The sequence below is a fragment of the Asterias amurensis genome, chromosome 10 (genome assembly GCF_032118995.1).
Source record: "Asterias amurensis chromosome 10, ASM3211899v1".
Lineage (NCBI taxonomy): Eukaryota > Metazoa > Echinodermata > Asteroidea > Forcipulatida > Asteriidae > Asterias > Asterias amurensis.
The window spans coordinates 2,298,809-2,325,853 of record NC_092657.1 but is presented as its reverse complement, the minus strand read 5'-3'; positions in this window follow the sequence as shown (position 1 = coordinate 2,325,853).

Sequence of the window (27,045 nt, the reverse complement as noted above, 5' to 3'; positions counted from 1 at the left end):
TGGCAATCCTGTGGTGGTAAAATTTTGAAGATTGAGCACGATACTGGAATCGAAATTACCCATTGTACATCTTGTTTTTCTCTCCGACAGCTCTGTGCACAAAACTCCCATAGTGGAGGTTGTTGAAATCGTTTCTGAGCAACCCCGCTTACTTGAGCGTTTTTCTATCAAGAAGTGTGCAAGTCGCCCTAAACCTTTAAAAAATGGATGCAGGGACATGCCACGATGACTAAGGTACAAACTGCACCTCTCTGGCAATTTTAGTTCCAGAGTTATTCCAGAGCATTGCTGAAAGTTTTTAATTGTCCGGGCTTTTTTTTTTGAATGACTATTAATTATTTTTGGTTGGGTTCCCTGACTGCGCCGTGTGTTTGTGTACATTGTATACACGCACAGTGTACGTCAATTTCTAATGGGTGCCTGCTCACGCCGTCGCATCTAGCCCCGCCTTAAAAATCGTCGGAGCATTAAGTTTTATACGAGAGGAAAGCCCTTGAACATGGCAATCCTGTGGTGGTAAAATTTTGAAGATTGAGAACGATACTGGGATCGAAATTACCCATTGTACATTTTGTTTTTTTCTCTGACAGCTCTGTGCACAAAACTCCCATAGTGGAGGTTGTTGAAATCGTTTCTGAGCGACCCCGCTTACTTGAACTTTTTTCTACCAAGGAGTGTGCAAGTCGCCCTAAACTTTTAAAAAATGGATGCCGGGACATGCCAGGATGACTAAGGTACGAACTGCATCTCTCTGGCATTTTTAGTTCCAGAGTTATTCCAGAGCATTGCTGAAAGTTTTTAATTGTCCGGGCCTATTTTTTGAATGACTATTATTTTTGGTTGGGTTCCCTGACTGCGCCGTGTGTTTGTGTACATTGTATACACGCATTGTGTACGTCATTTTCTAATGGGTGGCTGCTCACGCCGTCGTATCTAGCCCCGCCTTAAAAATCGTCAGAGCATTAAGTTTTATACGAGAGGAAAGCCCTTGAGTATGGCAATCCTGTGGTGGTAAAATTTTGAAGATTGACCACGATACTGGGATCGAAATTACCCATTGTACATTTTGTTCTTCTCTCCGACAGCTTTGTGCACAAAACTCCCATAGTGGAGGTTGTTGAAATCGTTTCTGAGCAACCCCGCTTACTTGAGCCTTTTTCTATCAAGAAGTGTCCAAGTCGCCCGAAACCTTTAAAAAATGGATGCCGGGACATGCCAGTATTACTTAGGTACAAACTGCATCTCTCTGGCATTTTTAGTTCCAGAGTTATTCCAGAGTATTGCTGATAGTTTTTAATTGTCCGGGCCTATTTTTTGAATGACTATTATTTTTGGTTGGGTTCCCTGACTGCGCCGTGTGTTTGTGTACATTGTATACACGCACAGTGTACGTCATTTTCTAATGGGTGCCTGCTCACGCCGTCGCATCTAGCCCCGCCTTTAAAATCGTCAGAGCTCAAAGTTTTATACGAGAGGAAAGCCCTTGAACATGGCAATCCTGTGGTGGTGAAATTTTGAAGATTGAGCACGATACTGGAATCGAAATTACCCATTGTACATCTTGTTTTTCTCTCCGACAGCTCTGTGCTCAAAACTCCCATAGTGGATGTTGTTGAAATCGTTTCTGAGCAACCCAGCTTACTTGAGCTTTTTTCTATCAAGAAGTGTGCAGGTCGCCCTAAACTTTTAAAATATGGATGCCGGGACATGCCACGATGACTGAGGTACAAACTGCATCTCTCTGGCATTTTTAGTTCCAGAATTATTCCAGAGCATTGCTGAAAGTTTTTAATTGTCCGGGCCTATTTTTTGAATGACTTTTATTTTTGGTTGGGTTCCCTGACTGCGCCGTGTGTTTGTGTACATTGTATACACGTACAGTGTACGTCAATTTCTTATGGGTGCCTGCTCACGCCGTCGCATCTAGGCCCGCCTTAAAAATCGTCAGAGCATTAAGTTTTGTACGAGAGGAAAGCCCTTGAACATGGCAATCCTGTGGTGGTAAAATTTTGAAGATTGAGCATGATACTTGGATCGAAATTACCCGGTTTACATTTTGTTTTTCTCTCCGACAGCTCTGTGCACAAAACTCCCATAGTGGAGGTTGTTGAAATCGTTTCTGAGCAACCCCGCTTACTTGAGCTTTTTCCTATCACGAAGTGTGCAAGTCGCCCTAAACCTTTAAAAAATGGATGCAGGGACATTCCACGATGACTAAGGTACAAACTGCACCTCTCTGGCATTTTTGGTTCCAGAGTTATTCCAGACCATTGCTGAAAGTTTTTAATTGTCCGGGCCTATTTTTTGAATGACTATCATTTTTGGTTGGGTTCCCTGACTGCGCCGTGTGTTTGTGTACATTGTATACACGCACAGTGTACGTCAATTTCTAATGGGTGCCTGCTCACGCCGTCGCATCTAGCCCCGCCTTAAAAATCGTCAGAGCATTAAATTTTATACGAGAGGAAAGCATTTGAACATGGCAATCCTGTGGTGGTAAAATTTTGAAGATTGAGAATGATACTGGGATCGAAATTACCCGGTTTGCATTTTATTTTTTTCTCCGACAGCTCTGTGCACAAAACTCCCATAGTGGAGGTTGTTGAAATCGTTTCTGAGCAACCCCGCTTACTTGAGCTTTTTTCTACCAAGAAGTGGGCAAGTCGCACTAAACCTTTAAAAAATGGATGCCGGGACATGCCAGGATGACTAAGGTACAAACTGCACCTCTCTAGCATTTTTAGTTCCAGAGTTATTCAAAAGCATTGCTGAAAGTTTTTAATTGTCCGGGTCTATTTTTTGAATGACTATTATTTTTGGTTGGGTTCCCTGACTGCGTCGTGTGTTTGTGTACATTGTATACACGCACAGTGTACGTCAATTTCTAATGGGTGCCTGCTCAGGCCGTCGTATCTAGCCCCGCCTTAAAAATCGTCAGAGCATTAAGTTTTATTCGAGAGGAAAGCCCTTGAACATGGAAATCCTGTGGTGGTAAAAGTTTTAAGATTGAGCACGATACTGGGATCGAAATTACACATTGTACATCTTGTTTTTTTCTCCGACAGCTCTGTGCACAAAACTCCCATAGTGGAGGTTGTTGAAATCGTTTCTGAGCAACCCCGCTTTCTTGAGCTTTTTCCTATCAAGAAGTGTGCAAGTCGCCCTAAACCTTTAAAAATGGATGCCGGGACATGCCAGGATGTCTAAGGTACAAACTGCATCTCTCTGGCATTTTTAGTTCCAGAGTTATTCCAGAGCATTGCCGAAAGTTTTTAATTGTCCGGGCCTATTTTTTGAATGACTATTATTTTTGGTTGGGTTCCCTGACTGCGCCGTGTGTTTGTGTACATTGTATACACGCACAGTGTACGTCAATTTCTAATGGGTGCCTGCTCACGCCGTCGCATCTAGCCCCGCCTTAAAAATCGTCAGAGCATTAAGTTTTGTACGAGAGGAAAGCCCTTGAACATGGCAATCCTGTGGTGGTAAAATTTTGAAGATTGAGCATGATACTTGGATCGAAATTACCCGGTTTACATTTTGTTTTTCTCTCCGACAGCTCTGTGCACAAAACTCCCATAGTGGAGGTTGTTGAAATCGTTTCTGAGCAACCCAGCTTACTTGAGCTTTTTCCTATCACGAAGTGTGCAAGTCGCCCTAAACTTTTAAAAAATGGATGCAGGGACATTCCACGATGACTAAGGTACAAACTGCACCTCTCTGGCATTTTTAATTCCAGAGTTATTCCAGACCATTGCTGAAAGTTTTTAATTGTCCGGGCCTATTTTTTGAATGACTATCATTTTTGGTTGGGTTCCCTGACTGCGCCGTGTGTTTGTGTACATTGTATACACGCACAGTGTACGTCAATTTCTAATGGGTGCCTGCTCACGCCGTCGCATCTAGCCCCGCCTTAAAAATCGTCAGAGCATTAAATTTTATACGAGAGGAAAGCATTTGAACATGGCAATCCTGTGGTGGTAAAATTTTGAAGATTGAGAATGATACTGGGATCGAAATTACCCGGTTTGCATTTTATTTTTTTCTCCGACAGCTCTGTGCACAAAACTCCCATAGTGGAGGTTGTTGAAATCGTTTCTGAGCAACCCCGCTTACTTGAGCTTTTTTCTATCAAGAAGTGGACAAGTCGCACTAAACCTTTAAAAAATGGATGCCGGGACATGCCAGGATGACTAAGGTACAAACTGCACCTCTCTAGCATTTTTAGTTCCAGAGTTATTCAAAAGCATTGCTGAAAGTTTTTAATTGTCCGGGTCTATTTTTTGAATGACTATTATTTTTGGTGTGGTTGCCTGACTGCGTCGTGTGTTTGTGTACATTGTATACACGCACAGTGTACGTCAATTTCTAATGGGTGCTTGCTCACGCCGTCGCATCTAGCCCCGCCTTAAATGTCGTCAGAGCTCAAAGTTTTATACGAGAGGAAAGCCCTTGAACATGGCAATCCAGTGGTGGTAAAAATTTGAAGATTGAGCACGATACTGGGATCGAAATTACCCGGTTTACATTTTGTTTTTTTCGCCGACAGCTCTGTGCACAAAACTCCCATAGTGGAGGTTGTTGAAATCGTTTCTGAGCAACCCCGCTTACTTGAGCTTTTTCCTATCAAGAAATGTGCAAGTCGCCCTTAACCTTTAAAAAATGGATGCAGGGACATGCCACGATGACTAAGGTACAAACTGCACCTCTCTGGCATTTTTAGTTCCAGAGTTATTCCAGACCATTGCTGAAAGTTTTTAATTGTCCGGGCTTATTTTTTGAATGACTATTATTTTTGGTTGGGTTCCCTGACTGCGTCGTGTGTTTGTGTACGTTGTGCCCACGCACAGTGTACGTCATTTTCTAATGGGTGCCTGCTCACGCCGTCGCATCTAGCCCCGCCTTAAAAATCGTCAGAGCATTTAGTTTCATACGAGAGGAAAGCCCTTGAACATGGCAATCCTGTGGTGGTAAAATTTTGAAGATTGAGAATGATACTGGGATCGAAATTACCCGGTTTGCATTTTATTTTTTTCTCCGACAGCTCTGTGCACAAAACTCCCATAGTGGAGGTTGTTGAAATCGTTTCTGAGCAACCCCGCTTACTTGAGTTTTTTTCTATCAAGAAGTGGACAAGTCGCACTAAACCTTTAAAAAATGGATGCCGGGACATACCAGGATGACTAAGGTACAAACTGCACCTCTCTAGCATTTTTAGTTCCAGAGTTATTCAAAAGCATTGCTGAAAGTTTTTAATTGTCCGGGTCTATTTTTTGAATGACTATTATTTTTGGTGTGGTTGCCTGACTGCGTCGTGTGTTTGTGTACATTGTATACACGCACAGTGTACGTCAATTTCTAATGGGTGCTTGCTCACGCCGTCGCATCTAGCCCCGCCTTAAATATCGTCAGAGCTCAAAGTTTTATACGAGAGGAAAGCCCTTGAACATGGCAATCCAGTGGTGGTAAAAATTTGAAGATTGAGCACGATACTGGGATCGAAATTACCCATTGTACATTTTGTTTTTTTCTCCGACAGCTCTGTGCACAAAACTCCCATAGTGGAGGTTGTTGAAATCGTTTCTGAGCGACCCCGCTTACTTGAGCTATTTTCTATCAAGGAGTTTGCAAGTCGCCCTAAACTTTAAAAAAATGGATGCCGGGACATGCCACGATGACTAAGGTACAAACTGCATCTCTCTGGCATTTTTAGTTCCAGAGTTATTCCAGAGCATTGCTGAAAGTTTTTAATTGTCCAGGCCTATTTTTTGAATGACTATTATTTTTGGTTGGGTTCCCTGACTGCGTCGTGTGTTTGTGTACATTGTATACACGCACAGTGTACGTCAATTTCTAATGGGTGCCTGCTCACGCCGTCGCATCTAGCCCCGCCTTAAAAATCGTCAGAGCATTAAGTTTTATACGAGAGGAAAGCCCTTCAATATGGCAATCCTGTGGTGGTAAAATTTTGAAGATTGAGCACGATACTGGAATCGAAATTACCCATTGTACATCTTGTTTTTCTCTCCGACAGCTCTGTGCACAAAACTCCCATAGTGGAGGTTGTTGAAATCGTTTCTGAGCAACCCCGCTTACTTGAGCGTTTTTCTATCAAGAAGTGTGCAAGTCGCCCTAAACCTTTAAAAAATGGATGCAGGGACATGCCACGATGACTAAGGTACAAACTGCACCTCTCTGGCAATTTTAGTTCCAGAGTTATTCCAGAGCATTGCTGAAAGTTTTTAATTGTCCGGGCTTTTTTTTTTGAATGACTATTAATTATTTTTGGTTGGGTTCCCTGACTGCGCCGTGTGTTTGTGTACATTGTATACACGCACAGTGTACGTCAATTTCTAATGGGTGCCTGCTCACGCCGTCGCATCTAGCCCCGCCTTAAAAATCGTCGGAGCATTAAGTTTTATACGAGAGGAAAGCCCTTGAACATGGCAATCCTGTGGTGGTAAAATTTTGAAGATTGAGAACGATACTGGGATCGAAATTACCCATTGTACATTTTGTTTTTTTCTCTGACAGCTCTGTGCACAAAACTCCCATAGTGGAGGTTGTTGAAATCGTTTCTGAGCGACCCCGCTTACTTGAACTTTTTTCTACCAAGGAGTGTGCAAGTCGCCCTAAACTTTTAAAAAATGGATGCCGGGACATGCCAGGATGACTAAGGTACGAACTGCATCTCTCTGGCATTTTTAGTTCCAGAGTTATTCCAGAGCATTGCTGAAAGTTTTTAATTGTCCGGGCCTATTTTTTGAATGACTATTATTTTTGGTTGGGTTCCCTGACTGCGCCGTGTGTTTGTGTACATTGTATACACGCATTGTGTACGTCATTTTCTAATGGGTGGCTGCTCACGCCGTCGTATCTAGCCCCGCCTTAAAAATCGTCAGAGCATTAAGTTTTATACGAGAGGAAAGCCCTTGAGTATGGCAATCCTGTGGTGGTAAAATTTTGAAGATTGACCACGATACTGGGATCGAAATTACCCATTGTACATTTTGTTCTTCTCTCCGACAGCTTTGTGCACAAAACTCCCATAGTGGAGGTTGTTGAAATCGTTTCTGAGCAACCCCGCTTACTTGAGCCTTTTTCTATCAAGAAGTGTCCAAGTCGCCCGAAACCTTTAAAAAATGGATGCCGGGACATGCCAGTATTACTTAGGTACAAACTGCATCTCTCTGGCATTTTTAGTTCCAGAGTTATTCCAGAGTATTGCTGATAGTTTTTAATTGTCCGGGCCTATTTTTTGAATGACTATTATTTTTGGTTGGGTTCCCTGACTGCGCCGTGTGTTTGTGTACATTGTATACACGCACAGTGTACGTCATTTTCTAATGGGTGCCTGCTCACGCCGTCGCATCTAGCCCCGCCTTTAAAATCGTCAGAGCTCAAAGTTTTATACGAGAGGAAAGCCCTTGAACATGGCAATCCTGTGGTGGTGAAATTTTGAAGATTGAGCACGATACTGGAATCGAAATTACCCATTGTACATCTTGTTTTTCTCTCCGACAGCTCTGTGCACAAAACTCCCATAGTGGATGTTGTTGAAATCGTTTCTGAGCAACCCAGCTTACTTGAGCTTTTTTCTATCAAGAAGTGTGCAGGTCGCCCTAAACTTTTAAAATATGGATGCCGGGACATGCCACGATGACTGAGGTACAAACTGCATCTCTCTGGCATTTTTAGTTCCAGAATTATTCCAGAGCATTGCTGAAAGTTTTTAATTGTCCGGGCCTATTTTTTGAATGACTTTTATTTTTGGTTGGGTTCCCTGACTGCGCCGTGTGTTTGTGTACATTGTATACACGTACAGTGTACGTCAATTTCTTATGGGTGCCTGCTCACGCCGTCGCATCTAGGCCCGCCTTAAAAATCGTCAGAGCATTAAGTTTTGTACGAGAGGAAAGCCCTTGAACATGGCAATCCTGTGGTGGTAAAATTTTGAAGATTGAGCATGATACTTGGATCGAAATTACCCGGTTTACATTTTGTTTTTCTCTCCGACAGCTCTGTGCACAAAACTCCCATAGTGGAGGTTGTTGAAATCGTTTCTGAGCAACCCCGCTTACTTGAGCTTTTTCCTATCACGAAGTGTGCAAGTCGCCCTAAACCTTTAAAAAATGGATGCAGGGACATTCCAGGATGACTAAGGTACAAACTGCACCTCTCTGGCATTTTTGGTTCCAGAGTTATTCCAGACCATTGCTGAAAGTTTTTAATTGTCCGGGCCTATTTTTTGAATGACTATCATTTTTGGTTGGGTTCCCTGACTGCGCCGTGTGTTTGTGTACATTGTATACACGCACAGTGTACGTCAATTTCTAATGGGTGCCTGCTCACGCCGTCGCATCTAGCCCCGCCTTAAAAATCGTCAGAGCATTAAATTTTATACGAGAGGAAAGCATTTGAACATGGCAATCCTGTGGTGGTAAAATTTTGAAGATTGAGAATGATACTGGGATCGAAATTACCCGGTTTGCATTTTATTTTTTTCTCCGACAGCTCTGTGCACAAAACTCCCATAGTGGAGGTTGTTGAAATCGTTTCTGAGCAACCCCGCTTACTTGAGCTTTTTTCTACCAAGAAGTGGGCAAGTCGCACTAAACCTTTAAAAAATGGATGCCGGGACATGCCAGGATGACTAAGGTACAAACTGCACCTCTCTAGCATTTTTAGTTCCAGAGTTATTCAAAAGCATTGCTGAAAGTTTTTAATTGTCCGGGCCTATTTTTTGAATGACTATTATTTTTGGTTGGGTTCCCTGACTGCGCCGTGTGTTTGTGTACATTGTATACACGCACAGTGTACGTCATTTTCTAATGGGTGCCTGCTCACGCCGTCGGATCTAGCCCCGCCTTAAAAATCGTCAGAGCATTAAGTTTTATACGAGAGGAAAGCCCTTGAACATGGCAATCCTGTGGTGGTGAAATTTTGAAGATTGAGCACGGTACTGGGATCAAAATTACCCATTGTACATCTTGTTTTTCTCTCCGACAGATCTGTGCACAAAACTCCCATAGTGGAGGTTGTTGAAATCGTTTCTGAGCAACCCCGCTTTGTTGAGCTTTTTCCTATCAAGAAGTGTGCAAGTCGCCCTAAACCTTTAAAAATGGATGCCGGGACATGCCAGGATGTCTAAGGTACAAACTGCATCTCTCTGGCATTTTTAGTTCCAGAGTTATTCCAGAGCATTGCTGAAAGTTTTTAATTGTCCAGGCTTATTTTTTGAATGACTATTATTTTTGGTTGGGTTCCCTGACTGCGCCGTGTGTTTGTGTACATTGTATACACGCACAGTGTACGTTAATTTCTAATGGGTGCCTGCTCACGCGGTTGCATCTAGCCCCGCCTTAAAAATCGTCAGAGCATTAAGTTTTATACGAGAGGAAAGCCCTTGAACATGGCAATCCTGTGGTGGTAAAATGTTGAAGATTGAGCATGATACTGGGATCGAAATTACCCGGTTTACATTTTGTTTTTTTCTCCGACAGCTCTGTGCACAAAACTCCCATAGGGAAGGTTGTTGAAATCGTTTGTGAGCAAACCCGCTTACTTGAGCTTTTTTCTATCAAGAAGTGTGCAAGTCGCCCTAAACCTTTAAAAAATGGATGCCGGGACATGCCAGGATGACTAAGGTACAAACTGCATCTCTCTAGCATTTTTAGTTCCAGAGTTATTCCAAAGCATTGCTGAAAGTTTTTAATTGTATGGGCTTATTTTTTGAATGACTATTATTTTTGGTTGGGTTCCCTGACTGCCCCGTGTGTTTGTGCACATTGTATACACGCACAGTGTACGTCAATTTCTAATGGGTGCCTGCTCACGCCGTCGCATCTAGCCCCGCCTAAAAAATCGTCAGAGCATTAAGTTTTATACGAGAGGAAAGCCCTTGAACATGGCAATCCTGTGGTGGTAAAATTTGGAAGATTGAGAATGATACTGGGATCAAAATTACCCGGTTTGCATTTTATTTTTTTCTCCGACAGCTCTGTGCACAAAACTCCCATAGTGGAAGTTGTTGAAATCGTTTCTGAGCAACCCTGCTTACTTGAGCTTTTTTCTATCAAGAAGTGTGCAAGTCGCCCTAAACCTTTAAAAAATGGATGCCGGGACATGCCAGGATGACTAAGGTACAAACTGCATCTCTCTAGCATTTTTAGTTCCAGAGTTATTCCAAAGCATTGCTGAAAGTTTTTAATTGTCCGGGCTTATTTTTTGAATGACTATTATTTTTGGTTGGGTTCCCTGACTGCGCCGTGTGTTTGTGTACATTGTACACACGCACAGTGTACGTCAATTTCTAATGGGTGACTGCTCACGCCGTCGCATCTAGCCCCGCCATAAAAATCGTCAGAGCATTAAATTTTATACGACAGGAAAGCCCTTGAATATGGCTATCCTGTGGTGGTAAAATTTTGAAGATTGAGCACGATACTGGGATCGAAAATACCCAGTGTACATTTTGTTTTTCTCTCCGACAGCACTGTGCACAAAACTCCCATAGTGGAGGTTGTTGAAATCGTTTCTGAGCAACCGCGCTTACTTGAGCTTTTTCCTATCAAGAAGTGTGCAAGTCGCCCTAAACTTTTAAAAACTGGATGCAGGGACATGCCACGATGACTAAGGTACAAACTGCATCTCTCTGGCATTTTTAGTTCCAGAGTTATTCCAGAGCATTGCTGAAAGTTTTTAATTGTCCGGGCTTATTTTTTGAATGACTATTATTTTTGGTTGGGTTCCCTGACTGCGCCGTGTGTTTGTGTACATTGTATACACGCACAGTGTACGTTAATTTCTAATGGGTGCCTGCTCACGCGGTTGCATCTAGCCCCGCCTTAAAAATCGTCAGAGCATTAAGTTTTATACGAGAGGAAAGCCCTTGAACATGGCAATCCTGTGGTGGTAAAATGTTGAAGATTGAGCATGATACTGGGATCGAAATTACCCGGTTTACATTTTGTTTTTTTCTCCGACAGCTCTGTGCACAAAACTCCCATAGGGAAGGTTGTTGAAATCGTTTGTGAGCAAACCCGCTTACTTGAGCTTTTTTCTATCAAGAAGTGTGCAAGTCGCCCTAAACCTTTAAAAAATGGATAACGGGACATGCCAGGATGACTAAGGTACAAACTGCATCTCTCTAGCATTTTTAGTTCCAGAGTTATTCCAAAGCATTGCTGAAAGTTTTTAATTGTATGGGCTTATTTTTTGAATGACTATTATTTTTGGTTGGGTTCCCTGACTGCGCCGTGTGTTTGTGCACATTGTATACACGCACAGTGTACGTCAATTTCTAATGGGTGCCTGCTCACGCCGTCGCATCTAGCCCCGCCTAAAAAATCGTCAGAGCATTAAGTTTTATACGAGAGGAAAGCCCTTGAACATGGCAATCCTGTGGTGGTAAAATTTTGAAGATTGAGAATGATACTGGGATCAAAATTACCCGGTTTGCATTTTATTTTTTTCTCCGACAGCTCTGTGCACAAAACTCCCATAGTGGAAGTTGTTGAAATCGTTTCTGAGCAACCCTGCTTACTTGAGCTTTTTGCTATCAAGAAGTGTGCAAGTCGCCCTAAACCTTTAAAAAATGGATGCAGGGAAATGCCACGATGACTAAGGTACAAACTGCATCTCTCTAGCATTTTTAGTTCCAGAGTTATTCCAAAGCATTGCTGAAAGTTTTTAATTGTCCGGGCTTATTTTTTGAATGACTATTATTTTTGGTTGGGTTCCCTGACTGCGCCGTGTGTTTGTGTACATTGTATACACGCACAGTGTACGTCAATTTCTAATGGGTGCCTGCTCACGCCGTCGCATCTAGCCCCGCCTTAAAAATAGTCAGAGCATTAAGTTTTATACGACAGGAAAGCCCTTGAACATGGCAATCCTGTGGTGGTAAAATTTTGAAGATTGAGCACGATACTGGGATCGAAATTACCCATTGTACATTTTGTTTTTCTCTCCGACAGCTCTGTGCACAAAACTCCCATAGTGGAGGTTGTTGAAATCGTTTCTGAGCAACCGCGCTTACTTGAGCTTTTTCCTATCAAGAAGTGTGCAAGTCGCCCTAAACTTTAAAAAAATGGATGCAGGGACATGCCACGATGACTAATGTACAAACTGCATCTCTCTGGCATTTTTGGTTCCTGAGTTATTCCAGAGCATTGCTGAAAGTTTTTAATTGTCCGGGCTTATTTTTTGAATGACTATTATTTTTGGTTGGGTTCCCTGACTGCGCCGTGTGTTTGTGTACATTGTATACACGCACAGTGTACGTTAATTTCTAATGGGTGCCTGCTCACGCCGTCGCATCTAGCCCCGCTTTAAAAATCGTCAGAGCATTAAGTTTTATACGAGAGGAAAGCCCTTGAACATGGCAATCCTGTGGTGGTAAAATGTTGATGATTGAGCATGATACTGGGATCGAAATTACCCGGTTTACATTTTGTTTTTTCTCCGACAGCTCTGTGCACAAAACTCCATTAGGGAAGGTTGTTGAAATCGTTTCTGAGCAAACCCGCTTACTTGAGCTTTTTTCTATCAAGAAGTGTGCAAGTCGCCCTAAACCTTTAAAAATGGATGCCGGGACATGCCAGGATGACTAAGGTACAAACTGCATCTCTCTGGCATTTTTAGTTCCAGAGTTATTCCAAAGCATTGCTGAAAGTTTTTAATTGTCCGGGCTTATTTTTTGAATGACTATTATTTTTGGTTGGGTTCCCTGACTGCGCCGTGTGTTTTTGTACATTGTACACACGCACAGTGTACGTCAATTTCTAATGGGTGACTGCTCACGCCGTCGCATCTAGCCCCGCCTTAAAAATCGTCAGAGCTCAAAGTTTTATACGAGAGGAAAGCCCTTGAACATGGCAATGCTGTGGTGGTAAAATTTTGAAGATTGAGCACGATACTGGGATCAAAATTACCCATTGTACATCTTGTTTTTCTCTCCGACAGATCTGTGCACAAAACTCCCATAGTGGAGGTTGTTGAAATCGTTTCTGAGCAACCCCGCTTACTTGAGCTTTTTCCTATCAAGAAGTGTGCAAGTCGCCCTAAACTTTAAAAAAATGGATGCCGGGACATGCCAGGATGACTAAGGTACAAACTGCATCTCTCTGGCATTTTTAGTTCCGGAGTTATTCCAAAGCATTGCTGAAAGTTTTTAATTGTCCGGGCTTATTTTTTGAATGACTATTATTTTTGGTTGGGTTCCCTGACTGTGCCGTGTGTTTGTGTACATTGTATACACGCACAGTGTACGTTAATTGCTAATGGGTGCCTGCTCACGCCGTTGCATCTAGCCCCGCCTTAAAAATCGTCAGAGCATTAAGTTTTATACGAGAGGAAAGCCCTTGAACATGGCAATCCTGTGGTGGTAAAATGTTGAATATTGAGCATGATACTGGGATCGAAATTACCCGGTTTACATTTTGTTTTTTTCTCCGACAGCTCTGTGCACAAAACTCCCATAGGGAAGGTTGTTGAAATCGTTTGTGAGCAAACCCGCTTACTTGAGCTTTTTTCTATCAAGAAGTGTGCAAGTCGCCCTAAACCTTTAAAAAATGGATGCCGGGACATGCCAGGATGACTAAGGTACAAACTGCATCTCTCTAGCATTTTTAGTTCCAGAGTTATTCCAAAGCATTGCTGAAAGTTTTTAATTGTACGGGCTTATTTTTTGAATGACTATTATTTTTGGTTGGGTTACCTGACTGCGCCGTGTGTTTGTGCACATTGTATACACGCACAGTGTACGTCAATTTCTAATGGGTGCCTGCTCACGCCGTCGCATCTAGCCCCGCCTAAAAAATCGTCAGAGCATTAAGTTTTAAACGACAGGAAAGCCCTTGAACATGGCAATCCTGTGGTGGTAAAATTTTGAAGATTGAGCACGATACTGGGATCGAAATTACCCGGTTTGCATTTTATTTTTTTCTGCGACAGCTCTGTGCACAAAACTCCCATAGTGGAAGTTGTTGAAATCGTTTCTGAGCAACCCCGCTTACTTGAGCTTTTTTCTATCAAGAAGTGTGCAAGTCGCCCTAAACTTTTAACAAATGGATGCCGGGACATGCCACGATGACTAAGGTACAAACTGCATCTCTCTGGCATTTTTAGTTTCAGAGTTATTCCAGAGCATTGCTGGGAGTTTTTAATTGTCCGGGCCTATTTTTTCAATTACTATTAGTTTTGGTTGGGTTACCTGACTGCGCCGTTTGTTTGTGTACATTGTATACATGCACAGTGTACGTCAATTTCTAATGGGTGCCTGCTCACGCCGTCGCATCTAGCCCCGCCTTAAAAATCGTCAGAGCTCAAAGTTTTATACGAGAGGAAAGCCCTTGAACATGGCAATCCTGTGGTGGTAAAATTTTGAAGATTGAGCACGATACTGGGTTCAAAATTACCCATTGTACATCTTGTTTTTCTCTCCGACAGATCTGTGCACAAAACTCCCATAGTGGAGGTTGTTGAAATCGTTTCTGAGCAACCGCGCTTACTTGAGCTTTTTTCTATCAAGAAGTGTGCAAGTCGCCCTAAACTTTTAAAAAATGGATGCAGGGACATGCCACGATGACTAAGGTACAAACTGCATCTCTCTAGCATTTTTAGTTCCAGAGTTATTCCAAAGCATTGCTGAAAGTTTTTAATTGTCCGGGCTTATTTTTTGAATGACTATTATTTTTGGTTGGGTTCCCTGACTGCGCCGTGTGTTTGTGCACATTGTATACACGCACAGTGTACGTCAATTTCTAATGGGTGCCTGCTCACGCCGTCGCATCTAGCCCCGCCTAAAAAATCGTCAGAGCATTAAGTTTTATACGAGAGGAAAGCCCTTGAACATGGCAATCCTGTGGTGGTAAAATTTTGAAGATTGAGAATGATACTGGGATCGAAATTACCCGGTTTGCATTTTATTTTTTTCTCCGACAGCTCTGTGCACAAAACTCCCATAGTGGAAGTTGTTGAAATCGTTTCTGAGCAACCGCGCTTACTTGAGCTTTTTTCTATCAAGAAGTGTGCAAGTCGCCCTAAACTTTTAAAAAAAGGATGCAGGGACATGCCACGATGACTAAGGTACAAACTGCATCTCTCTGGCATGTTTAGTTCCAGAGTTATTCCAGAGCATTGCTGAAAGTTTTTAATTGTCCGGGCCTATTTTTTGAATAACTATTAGTTTTGGTTGGGTTACCTGACTGCGCCGTTTGTTTGTGTACATTGTATACATGCACAGTGTACGTCAATTTCTAATGGGTGCCTGCTCACGCCGTCGCATCTAGCCCCGCCTTAAAAATCGTCAGAGCTTTAAGTTTTATACGAGATGAAAGCCCTTGAATATGGCAATCCTGTGGTGGTAAAATTTTGAAGATTGAGCACGATAATGGGGTCGAAATTACCCATTGTACATCTTGTTTTTCTCTCCGACAGTTCTGTGCACAAAACCCCATAGTGGAGGTTGTTGAAATCGTTTCTGAGCAACCCCGCTTACTTGAGCGTTTTTCTATCAAGGAGTGTGCAAGTCGCCCTAAACCTTTGAAAATGGATGCAGGGACATGCCAGGATGACTAAGGTACAAACTGCACCTCTCTGGCATTTTTAGTTCCAGAGATATTCCAGAGCATTGCTGAAAGTTTTTAATTGTCCGGGCTTATTTTTTGAATGACTATTATTTTTGGTTGGGTTCCCTGACTGCGCCTTGTGTTTGTGTACGTTGTATACACGCACAGTGTACGTCATTTTGTAATGGGTGCCTGCTCACGCCGTCGAATCTAGCCCCGCCTTAAAAATCGTCAGAGCATTCAGTTTTTTTACGAGAGGAAAGCCCTTGAACAAGGCAATCCAGTGGTGGTAAAAATTTGAAGATTGAGCACGATACTGGGATCGAAATTACCCGGTTTACATTTTGTTTTTTTCGCCTACAGCTTTGTGCACAAAACTCCCATTGTGGAGGTTGTTGAAATCGTTTCTGAGCAACCCCGCTTACTTGAGCTTTTTTCTATCAAGAAGTGTGCAAGTCGCCCTAAACTTTAAAAAAATGGATGCAGGGACATGCCACGATGACTAAGGTACAAACTGCATCTCTCTGGCATGTTTAGTTCCAGAGTTATTCCAGAGCATTGCTGAAAGTTTTTAATTGTCCGGGCCTATTTTTTGAATAACTATTAGTTTTGGTTGGGTTACCTGACTGCGCCGTTTGTTTGTGTACATTGTATACATGCACAGTGTACGTCAATTTCTAATGGGTGCCTGCTCACGCCGTCGCATCTAGCCCCGCCTTAAAAATCGTCAGAGCATTAAGTTTTATACGAGATGAAAGCCCTTGAATATGGCAATCCTGTGGTGGTAAAATTTTGAAGATTGAGCACGATAATGGGGTCGAAATTACCCATTGTACATCTTGTTTTTCTCTCCGACAGCTCTGTGCACAAAACTCCCATTGTTGAGGTTGTTGAAATCGTTTCTGAGCAACCCCGCTTACTTGAGCTTTTTCCTATCAAGAAGTGTGCAAGTCGCCCTAAACCTTTAAAAAATGGATGCAGAGACATGCCACGATGACTAAGGTACAAACTGCACCTCTCTGGCATTTTTAGTTCCAGAGTTATTCCAGAGCATTGCTGAAAGTTTTTAACTGTCCGGGCTTATGTTTTGAATGACTATTATTTTTGGTTGGGTTCCCTGACTGCGCCTTGTGTTTGTGTACGTTGTGTACACGCACAGTGTACGTCATTTTCTAATGGGTGCCTGCTCACGCCGTCGCATCTAGCCCCGCCTTAAAAATCGTCAGAGCATTAAGTTTTGTACGAGAGGAAAGCCCTTGAACATGGCAATCCAGTGGTGGTAAAAATTTGAAGATTGAGCACGATACTGGGATATAAATTACCCGGTTTACATTTTGTTTTTTTCGCCGACAGCTCTGTGCACAAAACTCCCATAGTGGAGGTTGTTGAAATCGTTTCTGAGCAACCCCGCTTACTTGAACTTTTTCCTATCAAGAAGTGTGCAAGTCGCCCTAAACCTTTAAAAAATGGATGCAGGGACATGCCACGATGACTAAGGCACAAACTGCACCTCTCTGGCAATTTTAGTTCCAGAGTTATTCTATAGCAATGCTGAAAGTTTTTAATTGTCCGGGCTTATTTTTTGAATGACTATTATTTTTGGTTGGGTTCCCTGACTGCGCCTTGTGTTTGTGTACATTGTATACACGCACAGTGTATGTCAATTTCTAATGGGTGCCTGCTCACGCCGTCGCATCTAGCCCCTCCTTAAAAATCGTCAGAGCATTAAGTTTTGTACGAGAGGAAAGCCCTTGAACATGGCAATCCTGTGGTGGTAAAATTTTGAAGATTGAGCACGATACTGGGATAGAAATTACCCGGTTTACATTTGTTTTTTTCGCCGACAGCTCTGTGCACAAAACTCCCATAGTGGAGGTTGTTGAAATCGTTTCTGAGCAACCCCGCTTACTTGAGCTTTTTTCTATCAAGAAGTGTGCAAGTCGCCCTAAACCTTTAAAAAATGTTTGCCGGGACATGCCACGATGACTAAGGTACAAACCGCATCTCTCTTGCATTTTTAGTTCCAGAGTTATTTTAGAGCATTGCTGAAAATGTTTAATTGTCCGGGCCTATTTTTTGAATGACTATTATTTTTGGTTGGGTTCCCTGACTGCGCCGTGTGTTTGTGTACATTGTATACACGCACAGTGTATGTCAATTTCTAATGGGTGCCTGCTCACGCCGTCGCATCTAGCCCCTCCTTAAAAATCGTCAGAGCATTAAGTTTTGTACGAGAGGAAAGCCCTTGAACATGGCAATCCTGTGGTGGTAAAATTTTGAAGATTGAGCACGATACTGGGATCGAAATTACCCATTGTACGCCTTGTTTTTCTCTCCGACAGATCTTTGCACAAAACTCCCATAGTGGAGGTTGTTGAAATCGTTTCTGAGCAACCCCGCTTACTTGAGCTTTTTTCTATCAAGAAGTGTGCAAGTCGCCCTAAACTTTTAAAAAATTGATGCAGGGACATGCCACGATGACTGAGGTACAAACTGCATCTCTCTGGCATTTTTAGTTCCAGAGTTATTCCAGAGCATTGCTGAAAGTTTTTAATTGTCCGGGCCTATTTTTTGAATGACTATTTTTTTTGGTTGGGTTCCCTGACTGCGCCGTGTGTTTGTGTACATTGTATACACGCACAGTGTACGTCAATTTCTAATGGGTGCCTGCTCAGGCCGTCGTATCTAGCCCCGCCTTAAAAATCGTCAGAGCATTAAGTTTTATACGAGAGGAAAGCCCTTGAACATGGAAATCCTGTGGTGGTAAAATTTTGAAGATTGAGCATGATACTGGGATCGAAATTACCCGGTATACATTTTGTTTTTCTCTCCGACAGCTCTGTGCACAAAACTCCCATAGTGGAGGTTGTTGAAATCGTTTCTGAGCAACCCAGCTTACTTGAGCTTTTTTCTATCAAGAAGTGTGCAAGTCGCCCTAAACCTTTAAAATATGGATGCCGGGACATGCCACGATGACTGAGGTACAAACTGCATCTCTCTGGCATTTTTAGTTCCAGAATTATTCCAGAGCATTGCTGAAAGTTTTTAATTGTCCGGGCCTATTTTTTGAATGACTATTATTTTTGGTTGGGTTCACTGACTGCGCCGTGTGTTTGTGTACATTGTATACACGCACAGTGTACGTCAATTTCTAATGGGTGCCTGCTCACGCCGTCGCATCTAGCCCCGCCTTAAAAATCGTCAGAGCATTAAGTTTTATACGAGAGGAAAGCCCTTGAACATGGAAATCCTGTGGTGGTAAAATTTTGAAGATTGAGCATGATACTGGGATCGAAATTACCCTTTGTACATCTTGTTTTTTTCTCCGACAGCTCTGTGCACAAAACTCCCATAGTGGATGTTGTTGAAATCGTTTCTGAGCAACCCCGCTTACTTGAGCTTTTTTCTATCAAGAAATGTGCAAGTCGCCCTAAACTTTTAAAAAATGAATGCCGGGACATGCCAGGATGACTTAGGTACAAACTGCATCTCTCTGGCATTTTTAGTTCCAGAGTTATTCCAGAGCATTGCTGAAAGTTTTTAATTGTCCGGGCCTATTTTTTGAATGACTATTATTTTTGGTTGGGTTCCCTGACTGCGCCGTGTGTTTGTGTACATTGTATACACGCACAGTGTATGTCAATTTCTAATGGGTGCCTGCTCACGCCGTCGCATCTAGCCCCGCCTTAAAAATCGTCAGAGCATTAAGTTTTATACGAGAGGAAAGCATTTGAACATGGCAATCCTGTGGTGGTAAAATTTTGAAGATTGAGAATGATACTGGGATCGAAATTACCCGGTTTGCATTTTATTTTTTTCTCCGACAGCTCTGTGCACAAAACTCCCATAGTGGAGGTTGTTGAAATCGTTTCTGAGCAACCCCGCTTACTTGAGCTTTTTTCTACCAAGAAGTGGGCAAGTCGCACTAAACCTTTAAAAAATGGATGCCGGGACATGCCAGGATGACTAAGGTACAAACTGCACCTCTCTAGCATTTTTAGTTCCAGAGTTATTCAAAAGCATTGCTGAAAGTTTTTAATTGTCCGGGTCTATTTTTTGAATGACTATTATTTTTGGTTGGGTTACCTGACTGCGCCGTGTGTTTGTGCACATTGTATACACGCACAGTGTACGTCAGTTTCTAATGGGTGCCTGGTCACGCCGTTGCATCTAGCCCCGCCTTAAAAATCGTCAGAGCATTAAGTTTTATACGAGAGGAAAGCCCTTGAACATGGAAATCCTGTGGTGGTAAAATTGTGAAGATTGAGCATGACACTGGGATCGAAATTACCCGGTATACATTTTGTTTTTCTCTCCGACAGCTCTGTGCACAAAACTCCCATAGTGGAGGTTGTTGAAATCGTTTCTGAGCAACCCCGCTTACTTGAGCTTTTTTCTACCAAGAAGTGGGCAAGTCGCACTAAACCTTTAAAAAATGGATGCCGGGACATGCCAGGATGACTAAGGTACAAACTGCACCTCTCTAGCATTTTTAGTTCCAGAGTTATTCAAAAGCATTGCTGAAAGTTTTTAATTGTCCGGGTCTATTTTTTGAATGACTATTATTTTTGGTTGGGTTCCCTGACTGCGCCGTGTGTTTGTGCACATTGTATACACGCACAGTGTACGTCAGTTTCTAATGGGTGCCTGCTCACGCCGTTGCATCTAGCCCCGCCTTTAAAATTGTCAGAGCATTAAGTTTTATACGAGAGGAAAGCCCTTGAACATGGAAATCCTGTGGTGGTAAAATTTTGAAGATTGAGCATGATACTGGGATCGAAATTACCCGGTTTACATTTTGTTTTTCTCTCCGACAGCTCTGTGCACAAAACTCCCATAGTGGAGGTTTTTGAAATCGTTTCTGAGCAACCCAGCTTACTTGAGCTTTTTTCTATCAAGAAATGTGCAAGTCGCCCTAAACCTTTAAAAAATGGATGCCGGGACATGCCACGATGACTAAGGTACAAAATGCATCTCTCTGGCATTTTTAGTTCCAGAGTTATTCCAGAGCATTGCTGGAAGTTTTTAATGGTCCGGGCTTATTTTATGAATGACTATTATTTTTGGTTGGGTTCCCTGACTGCGCCGTGTGTTTGTGTACATTGTATACACGCACAGTGTACGTCAATTTCTAATGGGTGCCTGCTCACGCCGTCGCATTTAGCCCCGCCTTAAAAATCGTCAGAGTATTAAGTTTTATACGAGAGGAAAGCCCTTGCACAAGGCAATTCTGTGGTGGTACAAATTTGAAGATTGAGCACGATACTGGGATCGAAATTACCCATTGTACATTTTGTTTTTCTCTCCGACAGCTCTGTGCACAAAACTCCCATAGTGGAGGTTGTTGAAATCGTTTCTGAGCAACCCCGCTTACTTGAGCTTTTTTCTATCAAGAAGTGTGCAAGTCGCCCTAAACTTTCAAAAAATGGATGCCGGGACATGCCACGATGACTAAGGTACAAACTGCATCTCTCTGGCATTTTTAGTTCCAGAGTTATTCCAGAGCATTGCTGAAAGTTTTTAATTGTCCGGGCCTATTTTTTGAATGACTATTATTTTTGGTTGGGTTCCCTTACTGCGCATTGTGTTTGTGTACATTGTATACACGCACAGTGTACGTCAATTTCTAATGAGTGCCTGCTCACGCCTTCGCATCTAGCCCCGCCTTAAAAATCGTCAGAGCATTACGTTTTATACGAGAGGAAAGCCCTTGAACATGGCAATTATGTGGTGGTACGATTTTGAAGATTGAGCACGATACTGGGTTCGAAATTACCCATTGTACATCTTGTTTTTTTCTCCGACAGCTCTGTGCACAAAACTCCCATAGTGGAGGTTGTTGAAATCGTTTCTGAGCAACCCCGCTTACTTGAGCTTTTTTCTATCAAGAAATGTGCAAGTCGCCCTAAACTTTTAAGAAATGGATGCCGGGACATGCCACGATGACTAAGGTACAAACTGCATCTCTCTGGCATTTTTAGTTCCAGAATTATTCCAGAGCATTGCTGAAAGTTTTTAATTGTCCGGGCTTATTTTTTGAATGACTATTATTTTTGGTTGGGTTCCCTGACTGCGCCGTGTGTTTGTGTACATTGTATACACGCACAGTGTACGTCAATTTCTAATGGGTGCCTGCTCACGCCGTCGCATCTAGCCCCGCCTTAAAAATCGTCAGAGCATTAAGTTTTATACGAGAGGAAAGCCCTTGAACATGGAAATCCTGTGGTGGTAAAATTTTGAAGATTGAGCATGATACTGGGATCGAAATTACCCTTTGTACATCTTGTTTTTTTCTCCGACAGCTCTGTGCACAAAACTCCCATAGTGGAGGTTGTTGAAATCGTTTCTGAGCAACCCCGCTTACTTGAGCTTTTTTCTATCAAGAAATGTGCAAGTCGCCCTAAACTTTTAAAAAATGAATGCCGGGACATGCCAGGATGACTTAGGTACAAACTGCATCTCTCTGGCATTTTTAGTTCCAGAGTTATTCCAGAGCATTGCTGAAAGTTTTTAATTGTCCGGGCCTATTTTTTGAATGACTATTATTTTTGGTTGGGTTCCCTGACTGCGCCGTGTGTTTGTGTACATTGTATACACGCACAGTGTATGTCAATTTCTAATGGGTGCCTGCTCACGCCGTCGCATCTAGCCCCGCCTTAAAAATCGTCAGAGCATTAAGTTTTATACGAGAGGAAAGCATTTGAACATGGCAATCCTGTGGTGGTAAAATTTTGAAGATTGAGAATGATACTGGGATCGAAATTACCCGGTTTGCATTTTATTTTTTTCTCCGACAGCTCTGTGCACAAAACTCCCATAGTGGAGGTTGTTGAAATCGTTTCTGAGCAACCCCGCTTACTTGAGCTTTTTTCTACCAAGAAGTGGGCAAGTCGCACTAAACCTTTAAAAAATGGATGCCGGGACATGCCAGGATGACTAAGGTACAAACTGCACCTCTCTAGCATTTTTAGTTCCAGAGTTATTCAAAAGCATTGCTGAAAGTTTTTAATTGTCCGGGTCTATTTTTTGAATGACTATTATTTTTGGTTGGGTTACCTGACTGCGCCGTGTGTTTGTGCACATTGTATACACGCACAGTGTACGTCAGTTTCTAATGGGTGCCTGGTCACGCCGTTGCATCTAGCCCCGCCTTAAAAATCGTCAGAGCATTAAGTTTTATACGAGAGGAAAGCCCTTGAACATGGAAATCCTGTGGTGGTAAAATTTTGAAGATTGAGCATGATACTGGGATCGAAATTACCCGGTATACATTTTGTTTTTCTCTCCGACAGCTCTGTGCACAAAACTCCCATAGTGGAGGTTGTTGAAATCGTTTCTGAGCAACCCCGCTTACTTGAGCTTTTTTCTACCAAGAAGTGGGCAAGTCGCACTAAACCTTTTAAAAATGGATGCCGGGACATGCCAGGATGACTAAGGTACAAACTGCACCTCTCTAGCATTTTAAGTTCCAGAGTTATTCAAAAGCATTGCTGAAAGTTTTTAATTGTCCGGGTCTATTTTTTGAATGACTATTATTTTTGGTTGGGTTCCCTGACTGCGCCGTGTGTTTGTGCACATTGTATACACGCACAGTGTACGTCAGTTTCTAATGGGTGCCTGCTCACGCCGTTGCATCTAGCCCCGCCTTTAAAATTGTCAGAGCATTAAGTTTTATACGAGAGGAAAGCCCTTGAACATGGAAATCCTGTGGTGGTAAAATTTTGAAGATTGAGCATGATACTGGGATCGAAATTACCCGGTTTACATTTTGTTTTTCTCTCCGACAGCTCTGTGCACAAAACTCCCATAGTGGAGGTTGTTGAAATCGTTTCTGAGCAACCCAGCTTACTTGAGCTTTTTTCTATCAAGAAATGTGCAAGTCGCCCTAAACCTTTAAAAAATGGATGCCGGGACATGCCACGATGACTAAGGTACAAAATGCATCTCTCTGGCATTTTTAGTTCCAGAGTTATTCCAGAGCATTGCTGGAAGTTTTTAATGGTCCGGGCTTATTTTATGAATGACTATTATTTTTGGTTGGGTTCCCTGACTGCGCCGTGTGTTTGTGTACATTGTATACACGCACAGTGTACGTCAATTTCTAATGGGTGCCTGCTCACGCCGTCGCATCTAGCCCCGCCTTAAAAATCGTCAGAGTATTAAGTTTTATACGAGAGGAAAGCCCTTGCACAAGGCAATTCTGTGGTGGTACAAATTTGAAGATTGAGCACGATACTGGGATCGAAATTACCCATTGTACATTTTGTTTTTCTCTCCGACAGCTCTGTGAACAAAACTCCCATAGTGGAGGTTGTTGAAATCGTTTCTGAGCAACCCCGCTTACTTGAGCTTTTTTCTATCAAGAAGTGTGCAAGTCGCCCTAAACTTTCAAAAAATGGATGCCGGGACATGCCACGATGACTAAGGTACAAACTGCATCTCTCTGGCATTTTTAGTTCCAGAGTTATTCCAGAGCATTGCTGAAAGTTTTTAATTGTCCGGGCCTATTTTTTGAATGACTATTATTTTTGGTTGGGTTCCCTTACTGCGCATTGTGTTTGTGTACATTGTATACACGCACAGTGTACGTCAATTTCTAATGAGTGCCTGCTCACGCCGTCGCATCTAGCCCCGCCTTAAAAATCGTCAGAGCATTACGTTTTATACGAGAGGAAAGCCCTTGAACATGGCAATTATGTGGTGGTACGATTTTGAAGATTGAGCACGATACTGGGTTCGAAATTACCCATTGTACATCTTGTTTTTTTCTCCGACAGCTCTGTGCACAAAACTCCCATAGTGGAGGTTGTTGAAATCGTTTCTGAGCAACCCCGCTTACTTGAGCTTTTTTCTATCAAGAAATGTGCAAGTCGCCCTAAACTTTTAAGAAATGGATGCCGGGACATGCCACGATGACTAAGGTACAAACTGCATCTCTCTGGCATTTTTAGTTCCAGAGTTATTCCAGAGCATTGCTGAAAGTTTTTAATTGTCCGGGCTTATTTTTTGAATGACTATTATTTTTGGTTGGGTTCCCTGACTGCGCCGTGTGTTTGTGTACATTGTATACACGCACAGTGTACGTCAATTTCTAATGGGTGGCTGCTCACGCCGTCGCATCTAGCCCCGCCTTAAAAATCGTCAGAGCATTAAGTTTTGTACGAGAGGAAAGCCCTTGAACATGGCAATCCTGTGGTGGTAAAACTTTGAAGATTGAGCACGATACTGGGATCGAAATTACCCATTGTACATCTTGTTTTTTTCTCCGACAGCTCTGTGCACAAAACTCCCATAGTGGAAGTTGTTGAAATCGTTTCTGAGCAACCCTGCTTACTTGAGCTTTTTTCTATCAAGAAGTGTGCAAGTCGCCCTAAACTTTTAAGAAATGGATGCAGGGACATGCCACGATGACTAAGGTACAAACTGCACCTCTCTGGCAATTTTAGTTCCAGAGTTATTCCAGAGCATTGCTGAAAGTTTTTAATTGTCCGGGCTTATTTTTTGAATGACTATTATTTTTGGTTGGGTTCCCTGACTGCGCCGTGTGTTTGTGTACATTGTATACACGCACAGTGTACGTCAATTTCTAATGGGTGCCTGCTCACGCCGTCGCATCTAGCCCCGCCTTAATAATCGTCACAGCATTAAGTTTTATACGAGAGGAAAGCCCTTGAACATGGCAATCCTGTGGTGGTAAAATTTTGAAGATTGAGCACGATACTGGGATCGAAATTACCCATTGTACATCTTGTTTTTCTCTCCGACAGCTCTGTGCACAAAACTCTAGTAGTAGAGGTTGTTGAAATCGTTTCTGAGCAACCCCGCTAACTTGAGCTTTTTCCTATCAACAAGTGTGCAAGTCACCCTAAACTTTTAAAAAATTGGATGCAGGGACATGCCACGATGACTAAGGTACAAACTGCACCTCTCTGGCATTTTTAGTTCCAGAGTTATTCCAGAGCATTGCTGAAAGTTTTTATTTGTCCGGGCCTATTTTTTGAATGACTATTATTTTTGGTTGGGTTACCTGACTGCGCCGTGTGTTTGTGCACATTGTATACACGCACAGTGTACGTCAATTTCTAATGGGTGCCTGTCACGCCGTCGCATCTAGCCCCGCCTTAAAAATCGTCAGAGCATTAAGTTTTATACGAGAGGAAAGCCCTTGAACATGGCAATCCTGTGGTGGTACAAATTTGAAGATTGAGCACGATACTGGGATCGAAATTACCCATTGTACATCTTGTTTTTCTCTCCGACAGCTCTGTGCACAAAACTCCCATAGTGGAGGTTGTTGAAATCGTTTCTGAGCAACCCCGCTTACTTGAGCTTTTTTCTATCAAGAAGTGTGCAAGTCGCCACAACTTTTACAAAATGGATGCAGGGACATGCCACGATGACTAAGGTACAAACTGCACCTCTCTGGCATTTTTAGTTGCAGAGTTATTCCAGAGCATTGCTGAAAGTTTTTAATTGTCCGGGCCTATTTTTTGAATGACTATTTTTTTTGGTTGGGTTCCCTGACTGCGCCGTGTGTTTGTGTACATTGTATACACGCACAGTGTACGTTAATTTCTAATGGGTGCCTGCTCACGCCGTTGCATCTAGCCCCGCCTTAAAAATCGTCAGAGCATTAAGTTTTATACGAGAGGAAAGCCCTTGAACATGGCAATCCTGTGGTGGTAAAATGTTGAAGATTGAGCATGGTACTGGGATCGAAATTACCCGGTTTACATTTTGTTTTTTCTCCGACAGCTCTGTGCACAAAACTCCCATAGTGGAGGTTGTTGAAATCGTTTCTGAGCAACCCCGCTTACTTGAGCTTTTTCCTATCAAGAAGTGTGCAAGTCGCCCTAAACTTTTAAAAAATGGATGCAGGGACATGCCAGGATGACTAAGGTACAAACTGCATCTCTCTGGCATTTTTAGTTCCTGAGTTGTTCCAGACCATTGCTGAAAGTTTTTAATTGTCCGGGATTATATTTTGAATGACTATTATTTTTGGTTGGGTTCCCTGACTGCGCCGTGTGTTTGTGCACATTGTATACATGCACAGTGTACGTCATTTTCTAATGGGTGCCTGCTCACGCCGTCGCATCTAGCCCCGCCTTAATAATCGTCAGAGCATTTAGTTTTATACGAGAGGAAAGCCCTTGAACATGGCAATCCTGTGGTGGTAAAATTTTGAAGATTGAGAATGATACTGGGATCGAAATTACCCGGTTTGCATTTTATTTTTAGCTCCGACAGCTCTGTGCACAAAACTCCCATAGTGGAGGTTGTTGAAATCGTTTCTGAGCAACCCCGCTTACTTGAGCTTTTTTCTATCAAGAAGTGTGCAAGTCGCCCTAAACTTTTAAAAAATGGATGCCGGGACATGCCAGGATGACTAAGGTACAAACTGCATCTTTCTAGCATTTTTAGTTCCAGAATTATTCCAGAGCATTGCTGGGAGTTTTTAATTGTCCGGGCC